This window comes from Fundulus heteroclitus, chromosome 14, assembly GCF_011125445.2.
Source record: "Fundulus heteroclitus isolate FHET01 chromosome 14, MU-UCD_Fhet_4.1, whole genome shotgun sequence".
NCBI lineage: Eukaryota > Metazoa > Chordata > Actinopteri > Cyprinodontiformes > Fundulidae > Fundulus > Fundulus heteroclitus.
This window is the reverse complement of record NC_046374.1, coordinates 32,478,895-32,487,211: the sequence shown is the minus strand read 5'-3', so window position 1 is coordinate 32,487,211 and position 8,317 is coordinate 32,478,895. Positions and strand designations below refer to the sequence as shown.

Below are 8,317 nucleotides of genomic sequence, written 5' to 3'. Positions count from 1 at the left end.
GACGATGGTTCTTGCTCTGAAACCCATTAAGTCAGTCTAATCAGTATAAAGTCTCTGGTACATCTGTTTCAGCTGCTCATGTTATCATTGTGAATATTCTTGAGTGTAAAACAGAAACATATCTGATTATCTGCTCTGGATATATTAATCATTTATTTAACTCATGGACAAAACAAGTTGTTGTACAGCAATATTAATAAAGCAGTTTTATGTCAGTTTTCCATCACAACCTGCAGCATAACGTCTTTATTTCAACACCATAAAACATCTTCAGTCCAGGGTTTACTAAGAACATTTCCTTTTTACACCATAATCTTTAATTATTTCAGTGTTTTCCAACATTTCTTACATGTTAAAAAGACATTTAGTCAAACTTTGTAATGCAGCAACATCAGAAAACATGAAAGGAGGCAATGATGTGAGAAACCATCAGACTTTGTTAAATGTTTAATCTGATTAATCTTCTTTTTCTTACTTTGGTCCCTAAAGGCCTTAGTGGGACACTTGACAATCTCTATTTTTCACAAGTTTATTCAGGTTTGTCTTGTAGTCCCTTGTGGCTACTTGAAGTTACTCTTTGACGTGTTTCAGTGAGAACAGAGCGATGTGTTGAAGCACTTTTCTGTAGAAAAAAAAAAAAATTAGCCTTAGGAGCTCAACCTGATTGCACATTTCGTCTGTTCTATATGATTCCATTACAAGCAGTGTTGAAATACAGCCTCCTCCTGGCTCAACAGTAAACCTCCCTCCTGGCCTTGTTCCAACTTGCAAAAGAAAAAACTTCAAGACACTTCCTGACAGCAGCAGCATCATAACTCACCTGTATGTTACAAAATATAATTTAAATAAGTTTCCCACCATGTTAACTCCAGCAAAAAATCTGAGGTGTCCTGGTAACTGACTGGGAGATGTGCTGATTGTCAGAATCTCTTCAAAAAGATCTCTGTGTAATGAATCTTAGGAGCCGGACTCGGTAATTCATACAACACCAAGAGTTTGTTTCAAATACTTTGTTAAACATAAAGTTGTAGCCGAAATGTAAAGTTGTAGCCAAAAAAAAAGAAGGTTAATTGTCTGGTGAATATAAGCTCTAGAGTTGATATCAGGAAATAGATGAAAGGGATGATTCGAGCACTGGTGATCTTTTAACAGCAAACTCTGCAAACACATAGAATAAAGGAGAGACAACTTCTCTTCGAGTTCAAGAATTTATTAACAGAAATAAATTAACATCGAGAGAACATCACTATGTAATGCTTTTTATCTGAATTAACACTATATTTCAATCAATAAATACTCTCTACAAGGATAGTAAAACTGAACTAAACTACTGAGCAAAATAAAGATAAAAAGAAGCTGAGGAGCTATGTACATTGATCATCATCAGAATGATTCAGTAAATCCTGGTTCACTGCAGCTCTGACTTAAGAAAATGGAATGTTAAAGTAGCTTCACTAATTCTGAACAACATTTGGTATGTGTTTCAACCAATTCACCATGCAAATTCTGAGTTACACAAAACATTAGTTGAGGAAATAACATTTTAAAGAATGATTTGCTCAGTAAAATCATTAACTTTAGGGACGCTCGATTTTATCAATCCCATTATACCTCCGGAATCGAGAGGTCGCTGGAGTGATTGGTCGCTAAAATCAGCTACTCCTGAAGTTAAACAAAACGGCTTTAAATCGACAATAATATTCCAAATTAATGCAGTAATAACGCTCATAGCACTATCGAACTATGGAGGAGCGAAACGAACAAGCTTTAAGATTTAAACAAACCTTTTAATGCCTATCCACGAACCGGAAGTTACCAGAAACTGAATAACATTTTGGCTAGCAGATTTTTTGCTGCTAACTTTAAAAACTTCAGCTTTATTTTTAGCCATAATGAGGGAGCCAGATAACATAAACATTAATATCCCATCAATGTATAAAACTCTTATGCAGATAATGTTTGTTAAAACACACTTGAATTACATCGGCAATGGCATGGTATCAACATGCTAGCGGGGAACTATTCTGTAGCTCCATGTGTTTAAAAACACAGTGTACACATTACACAAGCTTTCCAAACAAGCACTTAGCTTCCCCTGTGATTTCCCTGCCGAACCTGTTGGTCCCTCGTGTGAGTCCGGTTCACTTTGACCATCCAAGGAAGAGCAGTGCACCACCGTTGATTCTTTCGTTGATTATTTCAGAGGCCCTGCAGTGGTCTCAGACCCGGTTGCAGTCAAGTCCTCGGCATGCGGCAGGTGATTTCAGCAGATTTTGCCCTGTTTAGCCGCATGTCATCATTCAACCGCTGGTTGTCTAGGTGGTGTCCTGAAAACGACGTGGACTACATTGATAACTGGCAAACTTTCTGGGGAAGACCTGGTCTGATCCGGAGATACGGCATCCATCCTACTTTGGATGGTGCAGCTCTTCTTTCTAGGAGTTTGGCCGGATTTATTAGTTCTCCTAAATGCCGACAACCCAGGGTCCAGACAAGGAAGCAGAGCCATAGTTTAACACACCTCTCTGCAGCTTATGTACTGTTACCCATCCATTATCCTATTGAGACGGTGTCTTTCCCACGGCCAAAATTTAACAGATAAAAAACTGATCTAAAAGGAACAAATCATAAAAATCTAATAAAAATCAATACAGCTCACCTTGAACCAAAAAATAAACAATTAAATGTGGTCTATTAAATATAAGGTCTCTCCCTCCAAAGACTTTGTTAGTTAATGAATTGATTGAAATGAGTCAACTCCATCCAATTATTCAAATTTCCACATTCCCAGATCTGTGGGAAGAGGAGGAGGAGTGGCAACCATCTTTCAGTCTGATTTATTAATTAGTCCCAGGCCAACTAATAACTACAGTTCTTTTGAACATTTAACCCTCAGTTTCCCTCATCCAAATTGCAAAGCAATAAAACCTCTTCTGTTTGTTGTTTTGTATCGTCCACCAGGCCCTTGCTCTCAGTTTTTGGATCACCTGTCAGACTTCTTATCTGATTTGGTGTTAAACACTGACAAGGTTATTATAGCGGGTAATTCATGTTGACACAGAATGTGATAACCTTAGTGTAGCCCTTAAAACTATCCTAGATTCAATTGGTTTTGCTCAAAATGAGCATAAACCGACCCACTCTCGGCTCCATACTTTAGACCTTGTGCTGACATATGGCATTGATTGTGAATAATTAACAGCATTTCCTCACAACACTGTCTTATCTGATCATTTTTTAATAACATTTGAGTTTAATCTAACTGAGTTCTCAACCCACAAAAGAGGGTTCCATTATAGTAGATCTTTATCGGACAATGCTGCATCAAACTTTAAAGAGTCTGTCCCCCTTTTAATATCATCAGTATTGCAGAAATACCCTGCAGATAGCAGCAATGTTGTTTCTTCCCATTCACAAATCGACGTCTTTGTAAACAGTATGACTTCGTCTTTGCGTTCTGCATTAGACAATGTAGCTCCCTTGAAATAGAAGGTGATTATTCAAAGGAAGCTGGCTCCCTGACTTAATTCACAGCTGCGTTCCTTGAAGCACAATGTTAGGAAATTAGAGAGAAAATGGCGCTCTACACACCAAGAGGAATCCTACCTAATCTGGAGGGACAGTCTATTGTTGTATAACAAGACCCTTCACAGAGTTAGAGCAGCATATTTTTCATCATTACTTGAGGAGAAAAAAAATAATCCTAGATTTCTCTTCAGTACATTGCCAAACTTATACAGAGTCATAGCTCCGTTAATCCATCCATTCCCTTAGCTCTTAGCAGTACTGATTTTTTGGGATTCTTCATAAATAAAATTGATTCCATTTAAAATATTATAATTGGCATCCTCCCAAACATGATTACATCATCCTCAGTAAGTGAGGCAGTGCTGGAGGAATCTTTAGAACCCGCGCAGTGTTTGAACTGTTTAGAGGCAATAGAGCTTTCTGAGCTATCTAAAATTTTAGCTTCTACCTGCATGTTGGACCCAATCCCAACCAAGTTGTTTAAGGAGGTATTCCCTTTGATCAGTGGTCCTATTTTAGACATGATTAATCTATCCTTATTAAATGGATATGTACCACAGGCTTTTAAAGTAGCTGTTATTAACCCTTTACTTAAGAAACCATCTCTTGATCAAGATAAATTAGTAAATTACAGACCTATATCTAATCTTCTTTTTTTATCTAAAATTCTTGAGAAAGTAGTTGCTAATCAACTATGTGAACATTTACAAAGTAATGACCTACTTTAGGAGTTTCAGTCAGGCTTCAGAGCTCATCATAGCACTGAAACAGCTCTGGTGAAGGTCACTAAAGATATTCTCATGGCCTCAGATAAAGGATTTGTGTCTGTACTTGTCCTGTTAGATCTCAGTGCTGCATTTGACACAGTTGATCACAATATTCTCCTACAAAGACTGGAGCATACTGTAGGGATTAAGGGGAAACCATTAGGCTGGTTTAAATCTTATCTGTCGGACAGATTCCAGTTTGTTCATGTTAATAATAAATCTTCTTCAACTCTACGGTCACTTGAGGAGTACCACAGGGTTCAGTCCTTGGACCAATTCTCTTTACTATATATATGTTTCCGATTGGCAAAATTATCATACAGCATGGGATTAATTTCCACTGTTATGCTGATGACACCCAGCTATATTTAAATCCTGATGAATCCAATCAGTTACTTCGACTGCAGGCATGTCTTGATGACATCAAAAGCTGGATGACTTTAAATTCCCTGCACTTAAATTCTGACAAGACAGAAGTTGTATTATTTGGACCTGAGTCCTCAAAAAATAAACTTCTTAATCAATTACTTAATCTGGATGGCATTAACTTGGCCTCTGGTAATAAAGTAAAAAAATCTTGGTGTTGTTTTCGACCAAGACATGTCATTTAAATCCCATATTAAACAGGTTTCCAGAATTTCCTTTTTTCACCTCAGGAATATTGCCAAAATTAGAAACATTCTGTCCAGGGGTGATGCTGAAAAACTAGTCCATGCATTTGTTACTTCAAGGCTGGACTATTGTAATTCTTTACTATCAGGGAGTCCACAAATTGCAGTTCAAAGTCTTCAGCTGATCCAAAATGCTGCAGCAAGAGTTCTGATGAAAATCAACAAGAGGGATCATATTTCTCCAATTTTAGCTTCCCTTCCTGTTAAATCAAGAATAGAATTTAAAATTCTTCTACTAACGTATAAAGCCCTTAATAATCAAGCTCCATCATATATCAGAGCTCTGATTACACCGTATGTTCCAAACAGAGAATTTCGCTCTCAGACTGCAGGTATGCTGGTGGTTCCTAGAGTCTCTAAAAGTAGAATGGGAGGCAGATCCTTTAGCTATCAGGCTCCTCTCCTGTGGAACCAACTCCCAGTTTTGGTCCGTGAGGCAGACACCCTGTCTACTTTTAAGACTAATCTTAAAACCTTCCTTTTTGTCAAAGCTTATAGTTAGAGTGGCTTATGTTACCCTGAGCTACCTCTATAGTTATGCTGCTATGGGCTTAGGCTACTGGAGGACACCAGGGCCTATTTTTCTCACTCTACTGACTTCTACTCTTCTCCAGTTTTGCATTGCATTACATTGAAATTACTGTTGTCAGCATTAACTTGTTGCTCTCTCTCTTTTTTCTTCATAGTAGGTACACCTGGTCTGACGTTCTGTTAACTGTGAAATAACCCAGAGAAGACAGATCGCCTGCTATCACCATCTAATGTAGAACAGATTATTGGATCAATGTTTGCTTCTGTGCTTTTTTGTCTGTCTTGTTGTGTCTGTGCTCGGTCTTCTGTAACCCCCAGTCGGTCGAGGCAAATGACCGTCCATACTGAGCCTGGTTCTGTTGGAGGGTTTCTTTCCCGCTAATGGGTGGTTTTTTTCTTTCCACTGTCGCTTGATGCTTGCTCAGTATGAGGGATTGCTGCAGAGCCATGGACAATGCAGTTGACTCTCCCTGTAGCTCTACGCTTCTCCAGGAATGAATACTGCTTGTCAGGACTGTGAAGCAATAAACTGGTTCCCTTATATAGGAAAATTTTGACCAATCTGTATAATATGATTGATTTTGACTTTGTAAAGTGCCTTGAGATGACATGTTTCATGAATTGGCGGCATATAAATAAAATTGAGTTGAATTGAATTGAATTACGATAGAGCTGTTGTGTGCAGAAACAGGTGTTACGGTAGCTGTTTGAGCTGCTGATAATATAAAGATGAGAAACAGAGCGCACCACCTGATGGGCAGTAATGATCCTTTTGGATGTCAGCTGCCATTAAAACACAAAGAAGGAGAAGACCGCACCACTTTTAAAACAGAAGAAGAAGAAGTGGAAGTTCGTTGTCACCATAGACATAATGTAAGAGTAGACCCAGCATTGACTGTCGCTGCACAGGAATAACGGCCGCCATCTTGGGGTGGTCGACCTGCTGCCCTATCCTGCTGATTCAAGCTGAACACACTAATGCCTCAACACTGTGCGTCTTATTTTTGTTTAAATCGAGGGACTATTTACGTCAGGGCTCAAAGGAATAACCTTTCACCAGAAAGATGAAAAGATATGTACATTGATGAGTAGTTCATTACAGTTCTCAAACATAAGAAGAAAGAAATGGATAATTCCAATGAAAAGGAGGCAGGCAGGCAATCCCAATGGACTGTGGGAGCCATCATACCACAACAGAATTTGCAGTCTACACTTCATCTCCGGTAAATAGAACTTAATTTTGCACTGGTCATTGTTCTACTTAAATAATGATATAAATAAAAATATAGGATATATACTTAAGTTAAGACGTAAACGTTCGTTTTGTAATAATATACGTACATGTACATTGTATGCAAACCGTCTGGCATGAGTCTGTGAAAAGGATTAATTAGACAAAAACACCAAAATAATCCTTTGTGAACAATGTTTTTTTTAACCTACCGGGCGGTGCTTCCTATCTGCTGAGGCGCTGTGTGTCCGACTCCGCTTTCGGATTTTACACAAACATGTCTGAACATCCATCCATCCATTTTCTGACCCGCTTAATCCCTCATTGGGTCGCGGAGGTTGCTGATGCGTATGTGCCGATATAAAATAATTGTAGCCGTCTAGTGGTTTCATGCTTCCATGCTCTCTCGTGTGTACTGGCCTGCCATGTTTATAAGGTAGCTGTATAGGTCGCAGTACGGAACCCTTGGCCAGCATTTCACAGACTCGCTTCTTCCCTTAAGGCTTTTGCTGTATAAATCTGATACCATTAACCATCAAATTACTCTTAAAATGATCTTGTTATACGTTATCTAAAGAAGAAAAATACGTTGAGAACTGGTCATTTTCCTTTGGTTGCGCCCGCTATGTGTTCGCCTTCTGCCTTCCAGTCCGGCGCGCATGCACGAAAAACCCAGATGAAAACAATAGCAGTGAACTGGTCTATTATGTCTATGGTTGTCACAACCTGTGGCAACTGATGGGGAGCTGCCCTGTGTTATGGTAAGTGCGTTAATCAATTCATTTTATTTGGATCGGGCTGATCCTGTGATAAATGTTTGATTTGTGTCCAGGTTAAAAAATAATCAATAAAATAAGACAAGACCACGAGTTGCTGCTCGCATGAGTAAAAGACACTCAGATAAAATGTTTGAGAATGATTGAAAACTTTTTTGCTAATCTGGTATGGTGGTTCTCCAGGGATCAACAAGGTTTTGTCTAAAGATGTTTTAGAACTGATTGGTGACCTTTGATTTATATTTCAGATAGTTATTATAAGTAGAGTTATAAGCTGTTTTGCTGATTTATGAGCATAGACTTCTGGGCTTAGGTGTGCTTTTTTACTGCTCAGTTTGGATATATGAAAGTTCTTCATAAAAAAATAGGAGAAAGTAACAGAACTGAATGAGACAAGATCTTCATGATCTGAGTAAGAGATAACCACCTTTTTAATGTCCATTTATTATAATGTTTTTGCTTGTAGCTACAAATATTGTGGTAATTACATTTTTAGTATTCAGATAATAATAATAATAATAATAATAATAATAATAATAATAATAATAATAATAATAATAATAATAATAATAATAATAACAATAATAATAATTATAATAATAATAGTAAGTTTTCATGTTGTACATTCAAATTTTTTGGAGGTGATTTTGATTATATACTGTGTCTGTTTTAGAATAATGTGAGGATATAACCTCTTTATGAGTTTCATTACACTTCCCTAGCTGTGGCAGAACAAAGAGGCAATTTAGTTGTATTTTTTCCTTGTGTTTTAAAAATTTCAGTTATGCACATAATATGTCCTCTTCTCCTCTT

At 37.7% G+C, this 8,317-nt stretch overlaps 3 protein-coding genes across 7 annotated transcripts in view; 2 read left to right on the top strand and 1 right to left on the bottom strand.

Annotated features, from left to right (window-relative positions):
* The window catches only part of LOC110368156 (ICOS ligand), a 502,595-nt gene that overhangs the window by 313,859 nt on the left and 180,419 nt on the right, over nucleotides 1-8,317 (top strand). The gene's annotated exons all lie outside the window — the stretch shown is intronic.
* Nucleotides 1-8,317, top strand: part of LOC118565833 — a 142,115-nt gene that overhangs the window by 43,755 nt on the left and 90,043 nt on the right. The window lies entirely within an intron of this gene.
* Nucleotides 1-8,317, bottom strand: part of LOC118565830 — a gene marked incomplete in the record, with an annotated part of 395,980 nt that overhangs the window by 309,623 nt on the left and 78,040 nt on the right.